The sequence below is a fragment of the Pelobates fuscus genome, chromosome 9 (genome assembly GCF_036172605.1).
Source record: "Pelobates fuscus isolate aPelFus1 chromosome 9, aPelFus1.pri, whole genome shotgun sequence".
Lineage (NCBI taxonomy): Eukaryota > Metazoa > Chordata > Amphibia > Anura > Pelobatidae > Pelobates > Pelobates fuscus.
The window spans coordinates 7726960-7742851 of record NC_086325.1 but is presented as its reverse complement, the minus strand read 5'-3'; positions in this window follow the sequence as shown (position 1 = coordinate 7742851).

The following is a 15892-nucleotide window of genomic DNA, read 5'->3' as shown; positions in this document are numbered from 1 at the left end:
CCCAGGGCACCCTGTAAGACTCTATTCTCTCAATTAACATGGAAAAACTAAGGGGTTAAATAAAGAATGAGACAATTTCAGTAAAAAAAAACAAAAAAAAAACAATAGCAATAATTTGTGATTTATAACAAATTTAAATTACATAATTGGAAGCATAGAGTTAAACCATCAGAAAATGTACTGATCAAACTAGTGTGAGTTATGCTTTAGGGAAAGGGTAGTAGATACCTGGGATAGCCTTCCAGTGGGAGCAGTAACAGTGCTATAGAAAGGGCAGTAGATACCTGGAATAGCCTTCCAGTGGGAGCAGTAACAGTGATATAGAAAGGGTAGTAGATTCCTGGAATAGCCTTCCAGTGGGAGCAGTAACAGTGCTATAGAAAGGGTAGTAGATACCTGGAATAGCTCTCCAGTGGAAGCAGTAACAGTGATATAGAAAGGGTAGTAGATACCTGGAATAGCCTTCCAGTGGGAGCAGTAACAGTGATATAGAAAGGGTAGTAGATACCTGGAATTACCTCCCAGTGGAAGCAGTAACAGTGATATAGAAAGGGTATTAGATACCTGGGATAGCCTTCCAGTGGGAGCAGTAACAGTGCTATAGAAAGGGTAGTAGATACCTGGAATAGCTCTCCAGTGGAAGCAGTAACAGTGATATAGAAAGGGTAGTAGATACCTGGAATAGCCTTCCAGTGGGAGCAGTAACAGTGATATAGAAAGGGTAGTAGATACCTGGAATAGCTTTCCAGTGGAAGCAGTAACAGTGATATAGAAAGGGTAGTAGATACCTGGAATAGCCTCCCAGTGGGAGCAGTAACAGTGATATAGAAAGGGTAGTAGATACCTGGAATTACCTCCCAGTGGGAGCAGTAACAGTGATATAGAAAGGGTAGTAGATACATGGAATAGCCTCCCAGTGGGAGCAGTAACAGTGATATAGAAAGGGTAGTAGATACCTGGAATTACCTCCCAGTGGAAGCAGTAACAGTGATATAGAAAGGGTAGTAGATACCTGGAATAGCCTTCCAGTGGGAGCAGTAACAGTGATATAGAAAGGGTAGTAGATACCTGGAATAGCCTCCCAGTGGGAGCAGTAACAGTGATATAGAAAGGGTAGTAGATACCTGGAATTACCTCCCAGTGGGAGCAGTAACAGTGATATAGAAAGGGTAGTAGATACATGGAATAGCCTTCCAGTGGGAGCAGTAACAGTGATATAGAAAGGGTAGTAGATACCTGGAATAGCCTTCCAGTGGGAGCAGAAACAGTGATATAGAAAGGGTAGTAGATACCTGGAATAGCCTTCCAGTGGGTGCAGTAATAGTGATATAGAAAGGGTAGTAGATACCTGGAATAGCCTTCCAGTGGGAGCAGAAACAGTGATATAGAAAGGGTAGTAGATACCTGGAATAGCCTTCCAGTGGGTGCAGTAATAGTGATATAGAAAGGGTAGTAGATACCTGGAATAGCCTTCCAGTGGGAGCAGAAACAGTGATATAGAAAGGGTAGTAGATACTTGGAATAGCCTTCCAGTAGGAGCAGTAACAGTGATATAGAAAAGGTAGTAGATACCTGGAATAGCCATCCAGTGGGAGCAGTAACAGTGATATAGAAAGGGTAGTAGATACCTGGAATAGCCTTCCAGTGGGAGCAGTAACAGTGATATAGAAAGGGTAGTAGATACCGGGAAGAGCCTTCCAGTGGGAGCAGTAACAGTGATATAGAAAGGGTAGTAGATACCGGGAAGAGCCTTCCAGTGGGAGCAGTAACAGTGATATGGAAAGCGTAGTAGATACCTGGGATAGCCTTCCAGTGGGAGCAGTAACAGTGATATAGAAAGGATAGTAAATACCTGGAATAGCCTTCCAGTGGAAGTAGTAGCAGTGATATAGAAAGGGTAATAGATACCTGGAATAGCCCCCCAGTGGCAGCAGTAAGAGTGATATAGAAAGGGTAGTAGATACCGGAAAGAGCCTTGCAGTGGGAGCAGTAACAGTGATATGGAAAGGGTAGTAGATACCTGGGATAGCCTTCCAGTGGGAGCGGTAACAGTGATATAGAAAGGGTAGTAGATACCTGGAATAGCCTTCCAGTGGAAGCAGTAACAGTGATATAGAAAGGGTAGTAGATACCTGGAATAGCCTTCCAGTGGGAGCAGTAACAGTGATATATAAAGGTTAGTAGATACCTGGAATAGCCTTCCAGTGGAAGCAGTAACAGTGATATAGAAAGGGTAGTAAATACCTGGAATAGCCTTCCAGTAGGAGCAGTAACAGTGATAGAGAAAGGGTAGTAGATACCTGGAATAGCCTTCCAGTGGGAGCAGTAACAGTGATATAGAAAGGGTAGTAGATACCTGGAATAGCCCTCCAGTGGGAGCAGTAACAGTGATATAGAAAGGGTAGTAGATACCTGGAATAGCCTTCCACTGGAAGCAGTAACAGTGATATAGAAAAGGTAGTAGATTCCGGGAATAGCCTTCCAGTGGGAGCAGTAACAGTGATATAGAAAGGTCAGTAGATACCTGGAATAGCTTTCCAGTGGGAGCAGTAACAGTGATATAGAAAGGGTAGTAGATACCTGGAATAGCCTTCCAGTGGGAGCAGTAACAGTGATATAGAAAGGGTAGTAGATACCTGGAATAGCCTTCCAGTGGGAGCAGTAACAGTGATATAGAAAGGGTAGTAGATACCTGGAATAGCTTTCCAGTGGAAGCAGTAACAGTGATTTAGAAAGGGTAGTAGATACCTGGAATAGCCTTCCAGTGGGAGCAGAAACAGTGATATAGAAAGGGTAGTAGATACCTGGAATAGCCCTCCAGTGGGAGCAGTAACAGTGATATAGAAAGGGTAGTAGATACCTGGAATAGCCTTCCAGTGGAAGCAGTAACAGTGATATAGAAAGGGTAGTAGATTCCTGGAATAGCCTTCCAGTGGGAGCAGTAACAGTGATATAGAAAGGGTAGTAGATACCTGGAATAGCCTTCCAGTGGGAGCAGTAACAGTGATATAGAAAGGGTAGTAGATACCTGGAATAGCCTTCCAGTGAGAGCGGTAACAGTGATATAGAAAGGGTAGTAGAACCTGGAATAGCCTTCCAGTGGGAGCAGTAACAGCGATATAAAAAGGGTAGTAGATACCTGGAATAGCCTTCCAGTGGGAGCAGTAACAGTGATATAGAAAGGGTTCTAGATACCTGTAATGGCCTTCCAGTGGGAGCGGTAACAGCGATATAGAAAGTGTAGTAGATACCTGGAATATCCTTCCAGTGGGAGCAGTAACAGCGATATAGAAAGGGTAGTAGATACCTGGAATAGCCTTCCAGTGGAAGCAGTAACAGTGATATAGAAAGGGTAGTGGATACCTGGAATAGCCATCCAGTGGGAGCAGTAAAAGTGATATAGAAAGGGTAGTAGATACCTGGGATAGCCTTCCAGTGGGAGCAGTAACAGTGATATAGAAAGGATAGTAGATACCTGGAATAGCCTTCCAGTGGGAGCATTAACAGTGATATAGAAAGTGTTGTAGATACCTGGAATTGCCTTCCAGTGGGAGCATTAACAGTGATATAGAAAGTGTAGTAGATACCTGGAATACCCTTCCAGTGGGAGCAGTAACAGCGATATAGAAAAGGTAGTAGATACTTGGAATAGCCTTCCAGTGGGAGCAGTAACAGCGATATAGAAAGGGTAGTAGATACTTGGAATAGCCTTCCAGTGGGAGCAGTAACAGCGATATAGAAAGGGTAGTAGATACCTGGAATAGCCTTCCAGTGGAAGCAGTAACAGTGATATAGAAAGGGTAGTAGATACCTGGAATAGCCATCCAGTGGGAGCAGTAACAGTGATATAGAAAGGGTAGTAGATACCTGGGGTAGCCTTCCAGTGGGAGCAGTAACAGAGATATAGAAAGGGTAGTAGATACCTGGAATAGCCTTCCAGTGGGAGCAGTAACAGTGATATAGAAAGGGTAGTAGATACCTGCAATAGCCTTCCAGTGGGAGCAGTAACAGTGATATAGAAAGGGCAGTAGATACCTGGAATAGCCTTGCAGTGGGAGCAGTAACAGTGATATAGAAAGGTCAGTAGATACCTGGAATAGCCTTCCAGTGGGAGCGGTAACAGTGATATAGATAGGGTAGTAGATACCTGGAATAGCCTTCCAGTGGGAGCGGTAACAGTGATATAGAAAGGGTAGTAAATACCAGGAATAGCCTTCCAGTGGGAGCAGTAACAGTTATATAGAAAGGGTAGTAGATACCTGGAATAGCCCTCCAGTGGGAGCAGTAACACTGATATGGAAAGGGTAGTACATACCTGGAATAGCCTTCCAACGGAAGCAGTAACAGTGATATAGAAAGGGTAGTAGATACCTGGAATAGCCTTCCAGTGGGAGCAGTAACAGTGATATAGAAAGGGTAGTAGATACCTGGAATAGCCTTCCAGTGGTAGCAGTAACAGTGATATAGAAAGGGTAGTAGATACCTGGAATAGCTTTCCAGTGGAAGCAGTAACAGTGATTTAGAAAGGGTAATAAATACCTGGAATAGCCTTCCAGTGGGAGCAGTAACAGTGATTTAGAAAGGGTAGTAGATACCTGGAATAGCCTTCCAGTGGGAGCAGAAACAGTGATATAGAAAGGGTAGTAGATACCTGGAATAGCCCTCCAGTGGGAGCAGTAACAGTGATATAGAAAGGGTAGTAGATACCTGGAATAGCCTTCCAGTGGAAGCAGTAACAGTGATATAGAAAGGGTAGTAGATTCCTGGAATAGCCTTCCAGTGGGAGCAGTAACAGTGATATAGAAAGGGTAGTAGATACCTGGAATAGCCTTCCAGTGGGAGCAGTAACAGTGATATAGAAAGGGTATTAGATACCTGGAATAGCCTTCCAGTGGGAGCAGTAACAGTGATATAGAAAGGGTAGTAGATACCTGGAATAGCTTTCCAGTGGGAGCGGTAACAGTGATATAGATAGGGTAGTAGATACCTGGAATAGCCTTCCAGTGGGAGCGGTAACAGTGATATAGAAAGGGTAGTAAATACCAGGAATAGCCTTCCAGTGGGAGCAGTAACAGTTATATAGAAAGGGTAGTAGATACCTGGAATAGCCCTCCAGTGGGAGCAGTAACACTGATATGGAAAGGGTAGTACATACCTGGAATAGCCTTCCAACGGAAGCAGTAACAGTGATATAGAAAGGGTAGTAGATACCTGGAATAGCCTTCCAGTGGGAGCAGTAACAGTGATATAGAAAGGGTAGTAGATACCTGGAATAGCCTTCCAGTGGTAGCAGTAACAGTGATATAGAAAGGGTAGTAGATACCTGGAATAGCTTTCCAGTGGAAGCAGTAACAGTGATTTAGAAAGGGTAATAAATACCTGGAATAGCCCTCCAGTGGGAGCAGTAACAGTGATTTAGAAAGGGTAGTAGATACCTGGAATAGCCTTCCAGTGGGAGCAGAAACAGTGATATAGAAAGGGTAGTAGATACCTGGAATAGCCCTCCAGTGGGAGCAGTAACAGTGATATAGAAAGGGTAGTAGATACCTGGAATAGCCTTCCAGTGGAAGCAGTAACAGTGATATAGAAAGGGTAGTAGATTCCTGGAATAGCCTTCCAGTGGGAGCAGTAACAGTGATATAGAAAGGGTAGTAGATACCTGGAATAGCCTTCCAGTGGGAGCAGTAACAGTGATATAGAAAGGGTATTAGATACCTGGAATAGCCTTCCAGTGGGAGCAGTAACAGTGATATAGAAAGGGTAGTAGATACCTGGAATAGCTTTCCAGTGGAAGCAGTAACAGTGATTTAGAAAGGGTAATAAATACCTGGAATAGCCTTCCAGTGGGAGCAGTAACCGTGATATAGAAAGAGTAGTAGATACCTGGAATAGCCTTCCAGTGAGAGCGGTAACAGTGATATAGAAAGGGTAGTAGAACCTGGAATAGCCTTCCAGTGGGAGCAGTAACAGCGATATAAAAAGGGTAGTAGATACCAGGAATAGCCTTCCAGTGGGAGCAGTAACAGTGATATAGAAAGGGTTGTAGATACCTGTAATGGCCTTCCAGTGGGAGCGGTAACAGCGATATAGAAAGTGTAGTAGATACCTGGAATATCCTTCCAGTGGGAGCAGTAACAGCGATATAGAAAGGGTAGTAGATACCTGGAATAGCCTTCCAGTTGAAGCAGTAACAGTGATACAGAAAGGGTAGGAGATACCTGGAATAGCCTTCCAGTGGGAGCAGTAACAGTGATATAGAAAGGGTAGTAGATACCTGGAATAGCCTTCCAGTGGTAGCAGTAACAGTGATATAGAAAGGGTAGTAGATACCTGGAATAGCTTTCCAGTGGAAGCAGTAACAGTGATTTAGAAAGGGTAATAAATACCTGGAATAGCCTTCCAGTGGGAGCAGTAACAGTGATTTAGAAAGGGTAGTAGATACCTGGAATAGCCTTCCAGTGGGAGCAGAAACAGTGATATAGAAAGGGTAGTAGATACCTGGAATAGCCCTCCAGTGGGAGCAGTAACAGTGATATAGAAAGGGTAGTAGATACCTGGAATAGCCTTCCAGTGGAAGCAGTAACAGTGATATAGAAAGGGTAGTAGATTCCTGGAATAGCCTTCCAGTGGGAGCAGTAACAGTGATATAGAAAGGGTAGTAGATACCTGGAATAGCCTTCCAGTGGGAGCAGTAACAGTGATATAGAAAGGGTATTAGATACCTGGAATAGCCTTCCAGTGGGAGCAGTAACAGTGATATAGAAAGGGTAGTAGATACCTGGAATAGCCTTCCAGTGGGAGCAGTAACCGTGATATAGAAAGAGTAGTAGATACCTGGAATAGCCTTCCAGTGAGAGCGGTAACAGTGATATAGAAAGGGTAGTAGAACCTGGAATAGCCTTCCAGTGGGAGCAGTAACAGCGATATAAAAAGGGTAGTAGATACCTGGAATAGCCTTCCAGTGGGAGCAGTAACAGTGATATAGAAAGGGTTGTAGATACCTGTAATGGCCTTCCAGTGGGAGCGGTAACAGCGATATAGAAAGTGTAGTAGATACCTGGAATATCCTTCCAGTGGGAGCAGTAACAGCGATATAGAAAGGGTAGTAGATACCTGGAATAGCCTTCCAGTTGAAGCAGTAACAGTGATATAGAAAGGGTAGTAGATACCTGGAATAGCCATCCAGTGGGAGCAGTAAAAGTGATACAGAAAGGGTAGTAGATACCTGGGATAGCCTACCAGTGGGAGCAGTAACAGTGATATAGAAAGGATAGTAGATACCTGGAATAGCCTTCCAGTGGGAGCATTAACAGTGATATAGAAAGTGTTGTAGATACCTGGAATTGCCTTCCAGTGGGAGCATTAACAGTGATATAGAAAGTGTAGTAGATACCTGGAATATCCTTCCAGTGGGAGCAGTAACAGCGATATAGAAACGGTAGTAGATACTTGGAATAGCCTTCCAGTGGGAGCAGTAACAGCGATATAGAAAGGGTAGTAGATACTTGGAATAGCCTTCCAGTGGGAGCAGTAACAGCGATATAGAAAGTGTAGTAGATACCTGGAATATCCTTCCAGTGGGAGCAGTAACAGCGATATAGAAAGGGTAGTAGATACCTGGAATAGCCTTCCAGTGGGAGCAGTAACAGCGATATAGAAAGGGTAGTAGATACCTGGAATAGCCTTCCAGTGGAAGCAGTAACAGTGATATAGAAAGGGTAGTAGATACCTGGAATAGCCTTCCAGTGGAAGCAGTAACAGTGATATAGAAAGGGTAGTAGATACCTGGAATAGCCATCCAGTGGGAGTAGTAACAGTGATATAGAAAGGGTAGTAGATACCTGGGATAGCCTTCCAGTGGGAGCAGTAACAGTGATATAGAAAGGGTAGTAGATACCTGCAATAGCCTTCCAGTGGGAGCAGTAACAGTGATATAGAAAGGGCAGTAGATACCTGGAATAGCCTTGCAGTGGGAGCAGTAACAGTGATATAGAAAGGTCAGTAGATACCTGGAATAGCCTTCCAGTGGGAGCGGTAACAGTGATATAGAAAGGGTAGTAGATACCTGGAATAGCCTTCCAGTGGGAGCGGTAACAGTGATATAGAAAGGGTAGTAGATACCTGGAATAGCCCTCCAGTGGGAGCAGTAACACTGATATGGAAAGGGTAGTACATACCTGGAATAGCCTTCCAACGGAAGCAGTAACAGTGATATAGAAAGGGTAGTAGATACCTGGAATAGCCCTCCAGTGGGAGCAGTAACAGTGATATAGAAAGGGCAGTAGATACCTGGAATAGCCTTGCAGTGGGAGCAGTAACAGTGATATAGAAAGGTCAGTAGATACCTGGAATAGCCTTCCAGTGGGAGCGGTAACAGTGATATAGAAAGGGTAGTAAATACCAGGAATAGCCTTCCAGTGGGAGCAGTAACAGTTATATAGAAAGGGTAGTAGATACCTGGAATAGCCCTCCAGTGGGAGCAGTAACACTGATATGGAAAGGGTAGTACATACCTGGAATAGCCTTCCAACGGAAGCAGTAACAGTGATATAGAAAGGGTAGTAGATACCTGGAATAGCCTTCCAGTGGGAGCAGTAACAGTGATATAGAAAGGGTAGTAGATACCTGGAATAGCCTTCCAGTGGGAGCGGTAACAGTGATATAGAAAGGGTAGTAGATACCTGGAATAGCCCTCCAGTGGGAGCAGTAACACTGATATGGAAAGGGTAGTAGATACCTGGAATAGCCTTCCAGTGGGAGCAGAAACAGTGATATAGAAAGGGTAGTAGATACCTGGAATAGCCCTCCAGTGGGAGCAGTAACAGTGATATAGAAAGGGTAGTAGATACCTGGAATAGCCTTCCAGTGGAAGCAGTAACAGTGATATAGAAAGGGTAGTAGATACCTGGAATAGCCTTCCAGTGGGAGCAGTAACAGTGATATAGAAAGGGTATTAGATACCTGGAATAGCCTTACAGTGGGAGCAGTAACAGTGATATAGAAAGGGTAGTAGATACCTGGAATAGCTTTCCAGTGGAAGCAGTAACAGTGATTTAGAAAGGGTAATAAATACCTGGAATAGCCTTCCAGTGGGAGCAGTAACCGTGATATAGAAAGAGTAGTAGATACCTGGAATAGCCTTCCAGTGAGAGCGGTAACAGTGATATAGAAAGGGTTGTAGATACCTGGAATATCCTTCCAGTGGGAGCAGTAACAGTGATATAGAAAGGGTAGTAGATACCTGGAATAGCCTTCCAGTGGGAGCAGTAACAGTGACATAGAAAGGGTAGTAGATACCTGGAATAGCCTTCCAGTGGGAGCAGTAACAATGATATAGAAAGGGTAATAGATACCTGGAATAGCTTCCCAGTGGGGGCAGTGAAGGCTAACAGTGATATAGAAAGGGTAGTAGATACCTGGAATAGCCTTCTAGTGGGAGCAGTAACATTGATATAGAAAGGGTAGTAGATACCTGGAATAGCCTTCCAGTGGGAGCAGTAACAGCGATATAGAAAGGGTAGTAGATACCTGGAATAGCCTTCCAGTGGGAGCGGTAACAGTGATATAGAAAGGGTAGTAGATACCTGGAATAGCCTTCCAGTGGGAGCGGTAACAGTGATATAGAAAGGGTAGTAGATACCTGGAATAGCTTCCTAGTGGGGGCAGTAAATGCTAACAGTGATATAGAAAGGGTAGTATTAATGTTTATTGTCTCTATATTTAGCATCAATATTCACACAAAAAAGATGTGCGAGGACTATTTGTGCTAATTAAAGGAACCCAACAAATGAAGTTGTTTTTAGATGCATGTCGGAGTCAACCCTTGGGGTTAAACCATTGGAGAACTGTTTAACCCCTTAAGGTATGAGTGCGTCTGGGCCCTACTGGCACCATAACAATGTAATTTAGATGAAATTGTTATGGTGATTGGAGTGTCCCTTTAAATCCTAGTAAATAGAATATTTTTCTTTCATGGAACACAACCAAATAACAGACAAACCAAGCCACTATATAGCAATTAAATTGGCCCTCTCTATTGATTGTATAGTATTGATTGGCATTAGCAATTTCTGCATGATACTCAGTGTTACTGGACTACGAATCCCATCACTCTGATCTAGCCTACTCTGAGAAACACATCATGACTGTAGCCTGTGTTTAATTACATGAGGAATGGGCAGACTGGTATCTAGGTCTGAAAGAGCTCCCTAAAATCTGTCTCCCCCAGGCAGCCGGGAATCGACAGCAATCTTATTCACTGGAAACGCGTCTGGGAACATACCCAGCATTTATCCTCATTACATCTCTCCGTAGCAGGATTATATAATACGACTCACAGCAACTAGGACAAGGCTCCCAGATCCACCACGTTTTCCTGGACACATATTCAGGGTTGGAGCAAAGGATAGACTAAGCGTTAGAGTTTCTGTAATGATGAATGATAAATGTCAGTCTACATTGTATACACTGGTAGTAATCTTCTGTAGATAATTCCTGGGTATGATGATCCTGCAAAGGATATGAAACAGAAAGAACACACAACAAAGTTGTATTAGTGTAATTACTATAGTATGTTAAAGCACCATAGCATTACGTAAGGGAGAAAGGCCACTCACATTTAATGGAGCTTAATGTAAGCTCAGGTACTGACAGCACGCAGCAGTAAAATCCCTGCTTATGGATATATAGACAGCAACAATCTTCAAAGATCCTCCAATGGGTAGTTTGGGAAGAAAGAGAACAAACAGAAAGAATCCAGTGCGGTGTTTTAAAACAAATTAATATATACAAATTTAAATGGAAAAAGAGACACACAAATATGGAGCTTCTATAAAGCTCAACTAATTCAGCACAAAGCGGTACAATCCCCGCCTAAGGATGTGTGGTAGGTCAGGCTTCTCCAGACTCGCATTTACATACACGATACGGTGAGAGAATGCATATTGGGCTCACTGTATCAATATAGTGGGAATTAAAGAGCAATACTTACATTTTACGGAGCAATGGGAATGCTCTATCAAACCACCATCGATGGTATCATTCCCACCCGGGATAGTTAGATTCAGATACCCTTAGGCTTGAGATGAATAATATCCATATAATAGGAAGGGAATACAGAATCAAAAAACGGTCTATTAAACAGCAGGAGGTAAAATAATAAATAGCAGTTAAAAACAAAAGGTAAGGTACAGAACACTACGTAGGATTCTCATACCCAAGAATTACCTCCATAAGATTACCGCTAGTGGATACGTTATCGTTCAGCAGAAATAATTTAATTTATAACTTTGGTGTATTGCTTAACACTCCGTGACGCAATCTTTATTTTCTATTTTTCACAAATCAAGGGATATTTATGGAAGGGAGAATTCAATGTGAGTTTTACATTTAAAGGAACACTATAAGGTCAGGAACACAAACATGTATTCCTGACCCTAGTGTGTGAAAATCACCATCTAGCCACACTAATCCCCCCTTGCCTCCCTAAATATAGTAAGATCTTACTTGTATTCAAGTTTGAAGCTGCTGTGTCTGTCTGAGCCTGAACTGCCTGCTGCCTGCTGACATCATCAGAAGTGGTGATCTCAGCCAATCACATAGCCATAGGATTTCCTGAGACTGTCAAGGAGGCAGATCACAGGCAGAGCCAGCACAAGTCAATCACAGCCCTGGCCAATCAGCATCTCCCTGAGATACATTGAATCAATACATCTCGATGAGGAAAGTTCAGTGTCTTCATGCAGAGGGTGGAGACACTGAATGTCAGTCACACTGTGCAGCACTGCCCCAGGAAGCACCTCTAGCAGCCATCTGAGGAGTGGCCAGTGGAGTTATCACTAGGCTGTAATGTAAACACTGCATTTTCTCTGAAAAGACAGTGTTTACAGCAAAAAGCTTGAAGGGACTGATTAAACTCACCAGAACTAATTCAATAAGCTGGAGTTATTCTGGTGACTATAGGGTCCCTTTAAAGCCAGAGCAGTTGTACTGAAGTCAAAGTTGACAGAGAATTTTTGAGCAACTTTGACCTTAAACTTAAAATTGTCTCTCCAGTGTATATATTTCTGATCATGTCTTCATGCTGATGGGCAGAACATGACAAATCTACCCTGATATAGATATTATTGATACTGTTAATTACCCATGTCCGTCACTTTGGGGTCCCTGCTGTGTTAAGAATTGGTTTATTTTGCGCAGTCTGTAGGATATTACGGATATGAAGAATGTGTTCCGGAAACACGTTGGGTCCGGCAGCATTAAATAGGATTCCAGTCCTGCTATCCTGGGTCATTGTAACAGGTCACACGCACACGTATGTAGCACAATGTGTTCACACCAGTCCACGTCTATAAACGTTTGCTTTGCTGGGCGTTCAATGTGAATTTCAAATGTTAAGCCTAAAAATCCAAAATGTTACAATTTCTGACCTAGAGAATGTTTCCAGTGGAGCTAATTTGATCCAAAATGTGACTGAGTATCCCGTCCGATGACATAGTGACACGCGTTCCTTCCAGACCTGATGCGTTACCTTTAGAAATGAACCCAGTGTTCGCATGAGTCCACATTTACTGATTTGGGTCATTTTGTGTTTATTTCATCGTTTTTAGAACTATTTGCTAAAGTGTGTGTTGCAGAGAATTTAAATTGAATTTAAAATTTTAGGTCAAATTATTCGACCGGAAGACATGGCGGACTTTCAGTTTGGCTATTGAGATTGTACCGTGTAAACATCACTTACAATTATTACTCATTAAATGTGGAAATGTGGGGAATTTACCAGGAAAGTAACATATTACTCAAAATAGCCAAAGTAAAACATAAATGAATAAATCTTACTATTTGTTCCAGTTTTGGCTACGGTGACCTAAGATGTCTTCACTAAATGTCTTGGTTTACTGAGTGAACCCATATTTCGCTGATGCCGACAGACTGGCTGAACATATTGACGCTTTCCTGCCAAGATGGAGGTGGCTAGTAAATAAAAGTCAGCGCCAGCATGTGTGTGCCACGCAAGTGACATAATCTGTGTCCCCGGTGATGGGTTCAGCCGCAGTGGGGTTTGCCCAGCATGCATGCCAGTTTGACAGACGTCCTTGCAAGGCGGCCACCCAGGGCAGAAACACTATGTACAACCTCCGCAACATGAACATTTCCAAACACGCTCACATACAGCACCTTATGGGACTCACTGTCTGAGCCAAGAACTGGGATAGTCATGCTGAATCTGGCAAGAACAAAAATGTATTTCAAAAACATACCGCATGTCCCTATTTAGGAGGAACAGTCCCCATTTTGTGCCAAATACCTATTTTCTAGGAGCTCCATATTGTTGGTGTGTCTGTGCGTATAACAGAGCTCCACAGCAATAATACTCCCAGTAACGTGACTGAGTGTATAACAGAGCTCCACAGCAATAATACTCCCAGTAATGTGTCTGAGTGTATAACAGAGCTCCACAGCAATAATACTCCCAGTAATGTGTCTGAGTGTATAACAGAGCTCCACAGCAATAATACTCCCAGTAATGTGTCTGAGTGTATAACAGAGCTCCACAGCAATAATACTCCCAGTAATGTGTCTGAGTGTATAACAGAGCTCCACAGCAATAATACTCCCAGTAATGTGTCTGAGTGTATAACAGAGCTCCACAGCAATAATACTCCCAGTAATGTGTCTGAGTGTATAACAGAGCTCCACAGTAATAATACTCCCAGTAATGTGTCTGAGTGTATAACAGAGCCCCACAGCAATAATACTCCCAGTAATGTGTCTGAGTGTATAACAGAGCTCCACAGCAATAATGCTCCCAGTAATGTGTCTGAGTGTATAACGGAGCTCCACAGCAATAATACTCCCAGTAATGTGTCTGAGTGTATAACGGAGCTCCACAGCAATAATACTCCCAGTAATGTGTCTGAGTGTATAACGGAGCCCCACAGCAATAATACTCCCAGTAATGTGTCTGTGTATAACAGAACTCCACAGCAATAATACTCCCAGTAATGTGTCTGAGCGTATAACAGAGCTCCACAGCAATAATACTCCCAGTAATGTGTCTGTGTATAACAGAACTCCACAGCAATAATACTCCCAGTAATGTGACTGAGTGTATAACAGAGCCCCACAGCAATAATACTCCCAGTAATGTGTCTGTGTATAACAGAACTCCACAGCAATAATACTCCCAGTAATGTGTCTGAGTGTATAACAGAGCCCCACAGCAATAATACTCCCAGTAATGTGTCTGTGTATAACAGAACTCCACAGCAATAATACTCCCAGTAATGTGACTGAGTGTATAAGAGAGCTCAACAGTAATAATACTCCCAGTAATGTGTCTGGGCGTATAACAGAGCTCCACAGCAATAATACTCCCAGTAATGTGTCTGTGCGTATAACAGAGCTCCACAGCAATAATACTCCCAGTAATGTGTCTGAGTGTATAACAGAGCTCCACAGCAATAATGCTCCCAGTAATGTGACTGAGTGTATAACAGAGCTCCACAGCAATAATACTCCCAGTAATGTGTCTGAGTGTATAACAGAGCTCCACAGCAATAATACTCCCAGTAATGTGTCTGAGTGTATAACAGAGCTCCACAGCAATAATACTCCCAGTAATGTGTCTGAGTGTATAACAGAGCTCCACAGTAATAATACTCTCAGTAATGTGTCTGAGCGTGTAACAGAGCTCCACAGCGATAATACTCCCAGTAATGTGTCTGAGTGTATAACAGAGCTCCACAGCAATAATACTCCCAGTAATGTGTCTGAGTGTATAACAGAGCTCCACAGCAATAATACTCCCAGTAATGTGTCTGAGTGTATAACAGAGCTCCACAGCAATAATACTCCCAGTAATGTGTCTGAGTGTATAACAGAGCTCCACAGCAATAATACTCCCAGTAATGTGTCAGAGTGTATAACAGAACTCCACAGTAATAATACTCCCAGTAATGTGTCTGAGTGTATAACAGAGCTCCACAGCAATAATACTCCCAGTAATGTGTCTGAGTGTGTAACAGAGCTCCACAGCAATAATACTCCCAATAATGTGTCTGGGTGTATCACAGAGCTCCACAGCAATAATACTCCCAGTAATGTGTCTGAGCGTATAACAGAGCTCCACAGCAATAATACTCCCAGTAATGTGTCTCAGTGTATAACAGAGCTCCACAGCAATAATACTCCCAGTAATGTGTCTGAATGTATAACAGAGCTCCACAGCGATAATACTCCCAGTAATGTGTCTGTGCGTATAACAGAGCTCCACAGTAATAATACTCCCAGTAATGTGTCTGAGTGTATAACAGAGCTCCACAGTAATAATACTCCCAGTAATGTGTATGAGTGTATAACAGAGCTCCACAGCAATAATACTCCCAGTAATGTGTCTGAGTGTATAACAGAGCTCCCACAGCAATAATACTCCCAGTAATGAGTCTGAGTGTATAACAGAGCTCCACAGCAATAATACTCCCAGTAATGTGTCTGAGTGTATAACAGAGCTCCACAGCAATAATACTCCCAGTAATGTGTCTGAATGTATAACAGAGCTCCACAGCGATAATACTCCCAGTAATGTGTGTGTGCGTATAACAGAGCTCCACAGTAATAATACTCCCAGTAATGTGTCTGAGTGTATAACAGAGCTCCACAGTAATAATACTCCCAGTAATGTGTATGAGTGTATAACAGAGCTCCACAGCAATAATACTCCCAGTAATGTGTCTGAGTGTATAACAGAGCTCCCACAGCAATAATACTCCCAGTAATGAGTCTGAGTGTATAACAGAGCTCCACAGTAATAATACTCCCAGTAATGTGTCTGAGTGTGTAACAGAGCTCCACAGCAATAATACTCCCAGTAATGTGTCTGAGTGTATAACAG